We start from the raw sequence: 14,834 nt of genomic DNA, 5'->3' as shown, positions 1-14,834 counted from the left end.
GGCCGGAAATTGTCGAGTGCTACCGGAAATTGTTGGGTTGGATCCAATCGGAAGTTCCTCTTCTCAGCCACGCCTTCACCCACACACGCCACGCCCAGTCGGCCACGCTAACTGGGCCACGCCCAAAGAGCACCAAGTGGGATGGGCCGGGAGGGAGGGATCCCGGAGACCGCGTTCTGCGGACAGAGCTAAGGTCTGGCTTCGCGCCTCCGTCCTTCTGCATTGTGCACGGTAGATTCAGCGAAGGGTAAAATACTAGTTTGGGGTTGAATTTAATAAAGTCTTTTGAGTTTTGATCATTATCCACTCCTGGAAATTTCTACGCAGGCCTCTGAGGAAAATCGAGGAATATTTGGAACATTGCCATTCCCCAAACACATAGGACTCCTGTACAGAGATTACGGTGTGCTGCAAAGAAAAAACGACTAGGCTGTGCACTAGGGGTGGATCGCCAGTACCAACTAAACCCGACATACACGCCTGCCTTGGGAGGTGGATGCAGAAGGATCTAGAGCACAGGATAATTAACAAACTAGATAGCGAGTTCGAGACAAGCCTGGACTACATGACACCCTGGCTCCTAATGGAAAAAAAAAATATCTGTGTAACTGAGAGCTATGTTATGTGCTACCTGTTATGATGATGTAAAACTTCAACCTCAGAGAAGAGGGAAATAAGTAGGGATTAAAATGACGGATGTCGATACAGACACAAACAGAGGGCTTAACTGGTTTTACGTCTACCTTTTTACCACATCCTCAGAATAAAATAAGGAACTATTAAAATCTCACTTTTCATCAGACAAGAAAAACTTTTGAAAGTTAACTTTCTGTTTGGAATCCTTTAAGTTGGATGTGAAACTGGAAGTCTCCTTTCTCCCGTTGATAACTGGGGCTCGAACCTCTCACTGCGGGGCATACTGAGCGAGTGATCAACCACTGAGCTACATCCCCAGGCCTCTTGTTATCTTTTTTTTCTTTTTTTTTTTTTTTTTTTTTTTTGGTTTTTCGAGACAGGGTTTCGCTGTGGCTTTGGAGCCTGTCCTGGAACTAGCTCTGTAGACCAGGCTGGTCTCGAACTCACAGAGATCCACCTGCCTCTGCCTCCCAAGTGCTGGGATTAAAGGCGTGCGCCACCACCGCCCGGCTTTTCTTTTTCTTTTAAAGTATTGGAGATACGCAGGCTGTCTTTAAACTTTTAAATCCTGCCTTAGCCTCTCAGACTACTGCTGGCACCAGGCCTAACTCTGAAAATCAATCAATCTCACCCCCAACCGTTCATTTCCACATTATGTACAAATGATGAAGTTATTAGCATGTGTCCCTCTTGTCCTTTGGGTGATGCTGGAGGGAAGTCAGGTGCCATCCTCTTTTTACTCTTCCTCCTTTCCTTCTAATAGATCTTATCGTTCTCCATCAACCATCTCTAGACATTGCCCCATGCCCTGTGCTTTTGTTTGTTTTATATTTTTCGAGACAGGGTTTCTCTGTACCTTTGGAGCCTGTCCTGGAACTTGGAACTTGCTCTGTAGACGAGGCTGGCCTCGAACTCACAAAGATCTGTCTGTCTCTGCCTCCCAGGTGCTGGAATTAAAGGCGTGCGCCACCAGCGCCCGGCCATGCCCTGTTATTTTAGTGGGATTGTGTTGGATGAATTAGAGTGGGAATAGACATCTGTGCTGACCTATAGAACAGCCTCTAGCTATTTAAAGTTCAGTTTAAATCACATGAAATCCTTCAGATAATAGTCACAGCCCAAAGTCCTATGTGGTAAGAGAGTCACACGGACATAGAATGTTGTCATGATTGACATAGCTAGAGCTGGAGCACAACTTCACCCGTGGGTCCAAGGCCTTGTTCTCGCTATATCTGAGCCTCTCAATTCTCCCCCACAAAACCTTTCTCTCATACAGTGATCGCTCACCATTCGGTGGGCTATTCTAGTTTGATTTTGTGGCTGTCAAGCAAGACCATGAAAATAGAAGCTGTCAGGCCCCTTCAAGCCTAGATCTATATAAGTCAAGCCTATTGTTTCTTGCTGGTCACTTTAAGACACAGGATCAGCCTGGATTCACTAGGAGGAAAACAAGCTCCATCTCTCAGGGAAGGAGTGGCAAAAGGTTCGCACTATGGGAGGGGTTGTTGGATCATCTTTGACTTCTTCCCCGGACCCTGGTTCAGATTCATAGCTTTGCAAATATAAGGCAAGCACTACCACTGATGTACACCCTCAGCTCAGGCCATCCTTGGAAATGGCCTGCCATATCAGGTATAAGATGAGAGAGTCTGTCAGTGGGAATGGAAACCAAGGGATGGGAAGAGGTAATACCTTATAGGTTGACCCTAGAAGCTCAGCAGCCCTGTAGATTTATTCTGGTAATTTAGGATGCTGCAGGACTATGCATCAGTCACCTTTCTTGCAACTCTGACCAAATAACTAATAAAGCAACTTAAAAGAAGGTCGTCAGGCATTGTGTCACGTGCTGTTAGTCCCAGTGCTTGGGAGACAGAGACAGATGATAGTCATGAGTGTGTAGACCAAGCCAGCCTGGTCTAGTGAGACCCAGGACAGCCAGGTACCCTGTCTCACAAAAGAGAGGGGGTTATTTTGGCTCATGGTTTGAGAGTACAGTCCCTTCTAGTGGGGGGAGGCATGGCAAGAGGAGCTTGAGGTGACTGGTCGCATGGCACCTGCAGTGAGGAAGCTGAGGGAGAGGGAGGAAGGCTAGCTCCCTTGCTTGTTTTTATGTAGTCTGGGACCCCCACTCCACAGAATCTTGCAACTCATACTTAGGGCGGTCTTCTCACCCCAACGAGCCTGTCCAGAAACTCCCTCACAGACAGTCCCAGAGGCTCACTTCCACAGCTGGGTCACAGACAGACAGTCCCAGAGGTTCACTTCCACAGCTGGGTCACAGACAGACAGTCCCAGAGGCTCACTTCCACAGCTGGGTCACAGACAGTCCCAGGGGCTCACTTCCACAGCTGGGTCACAGACAGACAGTCCCAGAGGCTCACTTCCACACCTGGGTCACAGACAGTCCCAGGGGCTCACTTCCACAGCTGGGTCACAGACAGCCCCAGAGGTTCACTTCCACAGCTGGGTCACAGACAGACAGTCCCAGGGGCTCACTTCCACACCTGGGTCACAGACAGTCCCAGGGGCTCACTTCCACAGCTGGGTCACAGACAGCCCCAGAGGTTCACTTCCACAGCTGGGTCACAGACAGACAGTCCCAGAGGTTCACTTCCACAGCTGGGTCACAGACAGATAGTCCCAGGGGCTCACTTCCACAGCTGGGTCACAGACAGACAGTCCCAGGGGCTCACTTCCACAGCTGGGTCACAGACAGACAATCCCAGAGGTTCACTTCCACAGCTGGGTCACAGACAGACAGTCCCAGAGGCTCACTTCCACAGCTGGGTCACAGACAGACAGTCCCAGAGGTTCACTTCCACAGCTGGGTCACAGACAGACAGTCCCAGAGGTTCACTTCCACACCTGGGTCACAGACAGACAGTCCCAGAGGCTCACTTCCACAGCTGGGTCACAGACAGACAGTCCCAGAGGTTCACTTCCACACCTGGGTCACAGACAGACAGTCCCAGAGGCTCACTTCCACAGCTGGGTCACAGACAGACAGTCCCAGAGGTTCACTTCCACACCTGGGTCACAGACAGACAGTCCCAGGGGCTCACTTCCACAGCTAGGTCACAGACAGACAGTCCCAGGGGCTCACTTCCACAGCTGGGTCACAGACAGACAGTCCCAGGGGCTCACTTCCACAGCTGGGTCACAGACAGACAGTCCCAGAGGTTCGCTTCTACACCTGGGTCACAGACAGTCCCAGGGGTTCACTTCCACAGCTGGGTTACAGACAGACAGTCCCAGGGGCTCACTTCCACAGCTGGGTCACTCTACAACCTGTCCTGTTGACATCGAGACGAACCATCGCCAGTTATTAATTATTTGGAAACTTTTATTAAAACAACCCAAAGCTGTGTTAAAACAATTTAAAGCCGTGTTTGCATGCTATAGCAACCACACAGCATGATTAATGCTGGATTTGGGGTTAATTTATACACTGAATGGCTCTGTCACGTAGGGTGTGTCAACTCAAGTCTCGAAGTGTTCACTGGAGTTCTATAAACCAAATGTAGGTTTACCACAGGGGAGGTGGATTTTGAGCTTAGAATGTAATTTTTCCAAAACTCCTGTTCCATAAAAAAAGAACATCTTGAGGCTGGGCAGTGGTGGCGCATGCCTTTAATCTCAGCACTTGGGAGGCAGAGGCAGGTGGATCTCAGTGAGTTCGAAGCCAGCCTGGTTTACAAAGCAAGTTCCAGGACACAGAGAAACCCTGTTTCAAATAAAACAAAACAAAAGAACATCTAGGGCTAGAGAGCTAGCTCAATCAGTAAGGGCTTGCCTTACAAGCATGAGGACCCGGGTTCAGTCCCTAGGTCTCATGGGCAAAAGCCATATGTAGTGGCTCACAATTACGATCCCCGGAGTTGGGGTAGCAAAGACAGGCATATTGCTGGGACTCATTGACCAGCCAGCTCAGTCTACTTGGCCAACTCTAAGCCAATGTGAAATCCTGTGCCAAAAACCAAGGGGGAGCCAGGCATGGCTGTACACGCCTTTAATACTAGCACCAGGGAGGCAGAGACAGACAGATTTCTGTGAGTTTGAGGTTAGCCTCTTCTGCAGAGCCCAGGGGAGCCAGTGCTACTCAGTGATACCCTGTATCAAACCAACAAACCCCAACACAACAAACCAAAAAATCCCACCAAGGTGAATGGTGCTTGAAATAACACTGGGGACCTCCACATACATGCACACACACACACACACACACACACACAAACACACACACACACACAGCCTTTCTTCTGACTATTGATTACCCAGTTAATAGTCTGTCATGTGATTTTCTACTGATCCATGGCAAGTCCACAGTATCTGAAATACTCTGATGGACTCCTGTTGGTGGTGAGCCTAGCCTTAAATGGCTGACTCATCGTTCCAGCCTATCCAATGAGTTCTTTTGTTGTTGTTGTTTTTGTTTTTTTGAGACAGCATTTCTCTGTAGCTTTGGAGCCTGTCCTGGAACTAGCTCTTGTAGACCAGGTTGGTCTCAAACTGACAGAGATCTGCCTGCCTCTGCCCCAGTGAGTTCTTTCAGAGCATTTGACTTATTTCTGTGCCTACCTGGGAAGGGAGAGCCTCAGTTGAGGCATTGCCTCCCTCAGACTGGTCTGTGGGGCTTATTCTTGATTGCTCACTGATGAGGGAGGGCCCAGCCCACTGTGGGCAGTGCTAACCCTAGGCAAGTATGCCTTGGCTGTATGAGAGAAACAGCTGACTGGGCTTGGGGGAGCAAGCCAGTAACCAGTGTTTCTCTGTGGTTTCTGCTTCAGTTCCTGCCTCGAGATTTTGACTGTGATCTCCCTCAGTGATGGGTGCTTACCCGGAAGTGTAAGAGGAAATAACCGTTTCCTTTCCAAGTTACTTTAGGTCATGGTGTCTGTCACAGCAACAGAAACCAAGCTAGAACACTGGCTGACCTACTTAAACTTACCATCTTGCCATTACTTTGGTACCCTGCTGTTATCTAATATCGAATATGTGTATCTAGTGATTGGAGTTATATTTCAATAAGCATTAGCCCCCAAATGTAGATTATTTGTTTTAATATTTATTTTTAAAGATTTGTGTACATGTGCATATTTTGGTGTGAGTTTATACTACGTGTGTGTGTGTCTGTGTGGGCCTGAAAAGCTAAAAGTGGGCATCAGATCTCCTGGAACTGGAATTAACTGTAAGCTGTCTGACGTCGAAGCTGAGAACTGAACTTAAAACTTGAGAACCTCTACAAGAGCAGCACGTGCTATTTAAACACTGAGCCATCTCTCTAGCCCCATTTGAAAATTTAAACTTATTTTCTACATTATTAACGTGGGTACATGTGTGTGCGTGCATGCATGCATGCATGCATATGCTCATGGTTGAGTGTGTACTTGCATGGTGCACACGCAGAAGTCAAAGGACAACTCTAGGGAGTCAGTTCTTGCTTTCCTTCTTGCTGACACGGGGCCTCTCCTGTTGTTCCGGCCACGCTAGCTTCCTTCAGAATTACAGAGTCCAGCCACCACAACCAGCCTTTTTATATGGCTTCCAGGAATTTAGCTAAGGTTTTTAGGCATATACAGCTAGCTCTTACTTACCGAGGCACCTCATCAAGATCCCTACACCCCCTTTTCGGAGACAGAGTCTCATGTATCCCAGGTTAGCCTCACATTCACTATGTAGCTGAGATTGACTTTGAACTTTCAATGTTTCTGCTGGCACCTCCTTGAGCGTCACAGTTACAGGGGTCTGCCACACACCCAGTTTATGCCCTGCTGGGCTAGAACCCAGACTGTCATGCATGCTAGGCAGATACTCTATCAACGGAGCTACACCCACAGCCCACATTGTTTCTTTTCCTTGGCCTGAATCTTAATATATTTAACATTCAGCTAAATTTGAAGGTCTGAACTTTTGTCAGAAAGCCAGTCGTAGGAGCTGGGATATAGCTTGGTTGGTAACCTGGTGCCTGGGACCAGTCCCTAGCACTCCATATAGCTGGGTTTGGTGGTACGTGTCTGTGATCACAATGCTTGAGAGCTGGAGACGGAAGAATCAGAAGTTCAAAGTTATCATTAGCTACACAGCAAGTTAAAGGCCAGCCTGGGCTACACGAGACCTTGTAGCAAAAATAAAAAAAAAAATTAATAAACAAACAACAACAACAAAAGCCAAGCAAACAAAAAAAGGCAGTCGCAGTATTATTGTCAGAGGCCAGATCCTCAGGAAGCAGCTTCGAGCACACTCAGCAAGAACATTCTTTTGCTGAGTGTCCCCCCTCACTTCCCGCCTGCCTGCAGTTGACATCTTCTCCTGCCCAGGAAGGCCTTATGCCCTCTTTATCTTACTTGACTTCAAGGCTTCTCCCACCACACCATGCTTTCTCCTTCCTCTTAGTAGCGTCAGCCTTTGTGGCGTTGATAACACAGACCCCTGTTGCCATCACCCTCCCCTCCCCCACTGCTCTGTTTTTTCTCAATCTCCTTTGCAGGACGCTATCAGCCTCTTTGACATTAGAGGGCTTCAAGGGGCCCGTTTTAGCCTTTTCCTCACCCTCCATATTCTTCCTAGGCAAACCTGCCGACTCTTGTGGCCTCCATTTCTTATCTACAAATAATTAAAAAGAAACGGTATCTGTGGTCAACCTCTTATTAGAACTCCTGACTCAAATAGCTGGCCAATTAGATGTTTCTATTAGAATGTTCCACAGGCACTTTGCTCAGGATGGGTCCTCTATTCACCCTGCTTGAGATGCTTCTCCCACCTCCCAAAAAAGCTTCCTAACCTGATTGAAGATAGCACTGTCTTTTACATTGTTCAGTCACATTGCTGATTTTGGGGATTGTTGTAATAATTGGAGCGGCGGGGCTGTGTCCCTGGCACCCCCACCGCCCACATGGCTAGCTCTAGCTTATGCCCCGAAATAATTATGCGGAAACTGTATTCTATTCTTTTAAACACCGCTTGGCCCATTATATCTAGCCTTTTCTCGGCTAACTCTCGCACCTGGACTAGCCCATTTTTTATAATCTGTGTAGCCCATGAGCTGGCTTACCAGGAAAGATCTTAACCTGCGTCTGTCTGGAGTGGGAGAATCATGGTGACTCCTGACTCAGCCTCTCTCTCCCAGCATTCTATTCTGTTTACTCCGCCTACCTAAGGGTTGGCCTATCAAATGGGTCTAGGCAGTTTCTTTATTAATAAGAAATCACTCCCACATCAGGGGATCGGACACAGCTCAACATTGCTGATGGTGCACCCTGAGGAGTCCCCCTCAGTGTCAGTGGCTTGGGGCCACTACTCAACTGTAGCCAGGATTCTTCGTTAACTCTGCAGAAAAGAATTTCAGAGCAGGTCCTGGTGATGGGAAGCCATGGGGTTTATTGACTGGGAGAGGATCTGTAATCTATGTGTGCTTTGGGAGGGTCACGTGAGGGCACTGGGAGAGCAGTGTGTCTAAGTGCTTCTGCAGCAGCCATGCAAATGACCTGGGGGCTTGTGGAGTTACATCACTTAAAGGAGCGCCTCTATAACTGAGGGAGGAGCAGAAACATGTTGGTCTACTTATTTTCATAGCAAAAGAAGAATTTGGGGGTGGGGGTTCAATAATAGCTCAGCCTCGAATTCATGGGAACCCTGTGTCCGCAGGACGAGACTCACTATTATTAGACTGGGCAAAGAATAATAGATTGTGAGAACACAACAAGACTAAGAGTGTGGGCCTCGGGAGGCAATAATGCAAAACAACGAGGAAGACAGAGTTAGACTGACAACATCTGTGCGCATTTCTCCATCCTTGGGTGGCGTGCTATTGGTTTTCTGTCAACTTGACCCTGTCTGGAGTCATCTGGGAGGAAGGAACTTCAGCTGAGAAAATGCCTTCATCAGCTTGGCTTGTGGACAAGTCTGGCGGGCACTTTCTTGATTCGTGATTGATGCAAGAGGGCTCAACCCATTGTGGGGAGTGCCACCCTTGGGCAGGCCATTCTGGGTTGTATAGAAAGGCAAAGTGAGTGAGCTATGAGGGACAAGCCAGTAAACAGCATTCCTTCATAGTCTCTGATTTGGTTCCTATCTCCAGGTTCCTGCCTGAGTTCCCACCTTGGATTCCCTCAGTGATGGCCTGTAACCTGTAAGCCAAGTAAGGCTCCCTACTCCAAGTTGCTTTTGGGCCATAGTCTTTTTTTTTTTAAAAAACTATTTATTTTAATATTTGTCTGCATGAATTTCTGTGATCTATTATCACATGTATGCCTGGTGTCCACATAGGGCAGAAGAGGTACTGGATCCCTTGGGACTAGAGCTAAAGATGGTTGTGAGCCACAGCGTGAATGTGGGAAGTCCAGAAGAACCGCCGGTGCTTTCAACCACTGAGCCATCCATCCCTCCAGCCCCCTTGGTCATGGTCTATATCACAGCAATAGAAGCCAAACTAGGAAAGGTGGATATCTTCCTCCTACCATAGGGACGGTGCTTTTCATGTGTGAGTTTCATTGCCTGCTTTTAGGAGTGAAGGAAGGTCAGGACTCAAGAGTGTAGCTCAGTGGTAGAGCACTTGAGCCTGGGTTCCATCCCCAGTACCACAAAAAAATCAAAAGGAAGGTCAGATCGTCCCTCTTGCATCTGCTGTTTTTCAAGTGCCTTTAGCTAAAAATAACCAGCGTGTCAAGGCAGCATATTTGATTCTCTACAACCCCTCCATCTAGTTACAAATAGAACTTCTCGTTTCTTCCTGCTTCTAGTCTTTCCTGTTCCCAAAATAAGGCTGATGTCTCAGAATCCCGTCTCTACCCACCCTAAGGGTTTCCTTCCAGACTTTTTACCTCCCTTCCCAAGGCCCTCCCAGGTCTGCTCCCACCTGCTGGGTCAGCCCTGGCTACCCCTCTCAGCTTTCCACCCAGCATTTCAGCTGCACAGAACATCTTTATCTGTTCCTCTCCCTCAGAGGCCTTCTGTGCCTCTCTCCTCGGACACCTCCTCTTCATTTATCTGTTGTTTGAGTTGGGGTCTTAAGTAGCAAAGACTGGTCTCCCCTCTCTCCCTTCCCTTCTCTCTCCTCCCCTCCCTTCTCCTCCTCCTTGTGCTTGGAGGGAAGATCATATGTGGGCACTGTAAGAAGGTTGCCAGAAAGACAGCTCTCACGAGAAGCTGCTTGCTGGCACCTCGACCATGGATGTCTAGCTTCTAAAACTGTGAGAACATAAATTTCTATTGCTCTTGCCACACAGTCTGTGGCATTTTATTATAGCAGCCAGATGCTGTGGTTATCCTATTTAAGTCTTGTCTTCCAGTAGGGAGGGCCAGCTCATTCTCTATATTGCTCTTTGAAAAGCATCAACTGTATAGAAGAAGATGCTTAAAGCTATTGATTGTGATTAAAACAGAATCCTTTATACATGTTACCTTTCCTTCCTAAAACGCTTTACCTTTATTCTCTTTTTATATATTTTATTTTATGTGCACTGGCATTTTTGCCATGGGTGTCAGATCCTCTGGAACTGGAATTACAGACAGGTGTGAGCTGCCATGTGGGTGCTGGGAATTGAACCCGGGTCCTCCAGAAGAGCAGTCAGGGCTCTTAACTCCCAGGCCATCTCTCCAGTCCCTACCTTTATCTTTTAGCAGATGAGTTTTATTTGTCTTCTCATCCTCATCTCGGTACCTTATCCTCAGAGGGCTCCTGTGCTGCCTCATCTAAATGACCAGCTCCACCCTCTCCCCCTCACAACAGCTTGCTCTTTTCTCTCACAGAGGCATGGTCACTGTATTCTTTTTTGCTAAAATTCCACAAGGGCAGAAACCTTAGCCAGCCATGATTTCCCCGTCACCTTGCACAGTGACAAGATCTCAAAAATATACACAGTTTTGCAATACCTGGTGGCTAAATGACTTACATGCTTAATTTTAAGTCTTCTATTCTTTGTTTTGTTTTGAGACAGGGTCTCACTATGTAGCTCTGCTTGTCCTGCAACTCAATATTTAAACCAGGCTGGCCTCCAGCTCACTCACAGAGATCCGCCTGCTTCTGCCTCCCAAGTGCTGGGATTAAAGGAATGGGCTACTGTGCCTGGCCTCTCTTCTATTCTTGATTCTATTTTGAACTTTTCCCCCCCGGTATAAAAGATGAAGGGATTTTAGACTGAAAGCAGTTTTTTTTCCCCACCCCAACTGCTTGAGAACCAGCTGCCTCTTGAGCAGCAAGTGAATTACACAGCCCAGGACGTTCATGGCGAGCCACCTGCTTCAGAGGAATCAAGTGATTCCTTTACAGAGGAATCTTCCATAGTCTTCACCCTAGGGAGCGTGGGGAGACAGCTCAGTTGGTCCTGTCAGTTGGTGTTGCTTTGACAACGGCAGGCCCTGAGTTGGGTGGTGTGAGCCTGTAACCCCAGTGCTGGGGAGGCAGAGACAGGCAGCTCTCTGGGCCTCCCAGCCAGCCAGCCTACGTGTGGCAAGCTCCAGGCTACTGAAGATCCTTTTTCAAAAATCCAAAGTGGGGAGGGCAGAGGCTAGAGAGATGGCTCAGCAGTTAAGAGAAGTCATTGCTCTTCCAATGGTTTTGAATTCAATTCCCAGTGTCCACTTGGCAGCTTTTCAACCATCTATAATTATAGTCACATGGGATCTGATGTCTTCTTCTGGTGTGCAGATGTACCCATATATACAAAATACATAAACACAAAAATCCAAAGTAGATAACTCCTGAAGAATGAGGCTCAAGGTTGACCTCTGGCCTCTATACACATGCTCATACATATACACACACAGATTCACATTCCTACACACAGTATATCCTTTACCCTAGAAGACACCAAGACCAGTACATAGCACAGAAGTTCAGGAAAAATGAACTAAAATACACATGAGCATACCAGATGTCATCTTTGCATTTAAACAGTTTCAGAACCCATTTTGGTGCCTTTGGCATGATTTACAATTCTCTGGGTTATAGAAAAAAAAACGAGCCAGACAGACATAGGCTTGAAAGATATGGCCTTGTATGGAAAGCAAAGGTTCTCAAGAAAACAGTGAAAAGAATGTAAGCACCCAGGGAAGGAAGTGTTGGGGCTAAAGGGGGCAGTGGTGGTGCTAGAAATAGAGAAGTAAGGCCAGGCGTGATGATGCATGCCTGTAACCCCAGAGTCAGAGAGGTCGAGGCAGGAGGAAGGACCAGGTTCCAAGTTGCACAGTCAGATCAACCCCAGCCTGAGCTTCACGATACTGGCTCAAAAAGACAAACAAAAACAAGGCAGAAATAAAGATCTGGGAATGACTTCTTTTCCAGTGACTGTGTAAAATTTCCAGAAGAGGATAAATATCACAGAAAGTTAAAAAACAAACTCAAGGTGGTGTCTGAGACGTTTAGATAGTCCCAAACTGCATCTCGAGTGAAGCGAGCTATGTACGATATGTGCTCCTTGCACTAAGGCTCGCATACCAGATGCACAGGTAAGGTACAAAGGAAGGATGGCTGGGCTATGGGCTGGATCAACAGTTCGGGGTGCTGCTGTGTGCTGGTGGCCATGAGGGAGGTGGTGGCTAAGAAGGACTGATACCCCTCCCCAATAAACGTTTGTGCTGGAAAAAAGAGTACTTGCTGCTCTTACAGAGGACCTCGGTTCGACTCTCAGCACGCACTTGGCCACTCAACCGCCTTTAACTCCAGTTCCAGGGTATCCATCCAATGCCCTAGTTTGGCCTCCAGGAGCACCAGGCACACCTGTGGCATAGAAATATGTTTACACAAGCAAGACATCCATACACATACAATAGAAATAAATAGCCCTTTAGGAAGGGCCGGACCTGAAAGAAAGCTAATTTGCTTGCCTGAAGTGGAGGCCTTGGATGTTTGCTTAAAATTATGGGGTTGGTGAGAGTTGAAAGCTGAAGTTCCAGGCTGATGAGTTCAGAGTTAATAAAACAGACTTGGGGTGGTGGTGATTGATCTGGAAAATGACCTCAGGAGAAGGGAATTCAAGGGAGATCATGCTAGCAGCTGAGGATTATGTGAATTGGAAGCGAGAAAGCCCAGTGGCTAGAAATGCCACCGAGAGATGTTGGGGGAGTCTAGGCCTTCCTAAATGTCCGTTTTCCTAACATTCTGCCTGCTTAATCTGGAAAAAGATTGGGAATTGAAGCAAATTGTGTATTGCATTATGAATTTAAAGAGAATACATATGTTATAGCTAATATGATAACATATATTATATTAATGAAAAGTACTGAGAAAGATTCTGAAAGCATCCAGGCGCTAGCCAGAAGGCTGCTTGGTGAGGACAGACTTAGAAGCAAATATCTAAAGTTATCATCTCTTTTTCCCCTCAGATAGGTCCATATGCCTGCCTGATCGCTAGATCAAAAATACCTGTATCATTTGCACATCCATGTTCAATGCTGCTCTGCCCACAGTGGCTAGGAAATAGAATCAGCCTAGCTGTCCATCAACTGATGAATGATGTGGGAGTCCCCTTTGTGTGCTGTGAATATGTTTCATTACCATTGGTTAGTAAAGAAGCCAATGGCTTAGCAGAATAAAACCAGGCTGGAAATCCGAACAGAGATATATAGAGAGAGTAGGCGAAATCAAGGAGATGCCATGTAGCTGCCAAAGGAGACAGCCGTGGGTCCTTACCAGTAAGCCACAGCTTTGTGCTGATATATATAGGTTAATAGAAATGGGTTAATTCAAGGTGTAAGAGCTAGCTAGGAATATGCCTGAGTCATTGGCTGATTGTAATTAATATAGTCAGTGTTGTAATTAATATAGGTTCTGTGTGATTATCCGGGGCTGGGTGGCCGGGAAACGAAAGAGCAGTCTCTGTCTGCAGATGAATGGATAATAAACATGTGGTACATGTACACATTGGAATTTTATTCAGCTATAAAGAAAAATGAAATGATGACGTTTGCAGGAAAATGGATGGAACTGTGAAACTGATACACTGAATGAGGTAGCCCAGGCTTAGAAAGGCAGGTGAGGCAACCAGCTTTAAAAACTGAATCAGAGTTCCTGTAGAGGCCAGGAAACTGGAAAGGAGCCATAAGTAGGGCTTATGGGAGGGGATAGTAGAAAATGTGTGAGGGTAGAAGGGCTTAAGAGGGGATGAGAGTTGGGAAGCAGCAGGGAGGACGGAGAAGAGGGAGCGTAAAAAACTAAGAATGTGGGCTGGAGAGATGGCTCAGAGGTTAAGAGCACCGGCTACTCTTCCAGAGGTCCTAAATTCAATTCCCAGCAACCACATGGTGGCTCACAACCATCTGTAATGAGATCTGGTGCCCTCTTCTGGCCTGCAGGCATATGTGCAGGTAGAGCACTCATACATAAATTAAATAAATAAATCTTAAAAAATCCCAATAATGTGTGAAAAATGTCATATGGAAACCTACTGTTTTGTAAACTGATTAAAAAAATAATTTAAAAATAACTGGATCAGAGAGAGAGAGACAGAGACACACACACATACACACTCACAGAGAGAGAGAAAGAAAGAGAGAGAGAGAGAGAGAGAGAGAGAGAGAGAGAGAGCGAGAGAAAGAGAGAGAATGCACATGTTCTTCAATAGGTTCTTTGTTTTTTCCTTGACTAAGTTCTAGGCACACTTTTAATTAATTCTTAATAACAGAACAATAGATAAAACACAGACACAACTGTATTCTCTTCCTCCTTCTAGGTAGAGTCTCATTTAGCCAAGGATAGCCTTGAACAAATTTTGTAACTGGGGCTGGTCTTGAACTCCTGATCCTTCTGCTTCAACCTTCCAAGAGTTAGGATTACAAGTGTGTGCCGTTCCAGTCTCTCATATTCAAGTCTTTATTATTTACCATGGTCGGCTTGAAGAGACATTGCTATTTTTCTTGTGTTGTAAATACACTATTTGGAAATCAGGCACAATGGGTGGATAAAGCCTGTAATCTCAGCATTTGGGGAAGTGGAGACAGGAGGATCAGGAGTTCAAGGTTAAGTAGACAGTCTGAAGCCAGTCAGGGCTATGTTACACATCGTCTTTAAAAAAAAAAAGCAAAATCCAGGACTAGGAAGCTGGTTTAGTAAGTAAGAAAACCTTCTCTGCAAGCATGAGGACTTGACTTAGCTTTCCAGCTCCCACATAAGAAGCTGAGTGAATGTGAGCGAATGTTTGTGTATGAGTTTCATGTTCTGTGAAGAACATGTGTCTGGTGCATTTGGGGGTATGGACATCTTA

Source organism: Microtus pennsylvanicus, chromosome 11, assembly GCF_037038515.1.
Source record: "Microtus pennsylvanicus isolate mMicPen1 chromosome 11, mMicPen1.hap1, whole genome shotgun sequence".
NCBI lineage: Eukaryota > Metazoa > Chordata > Mammalia > Rodentia > Cricetidae > Microtus > Microtus pennsylvanicus.
The sequence above is the reverse complement of the archived record's forward strand: the minus strand, read 5'-3'. Positions refer to the sequence as shown.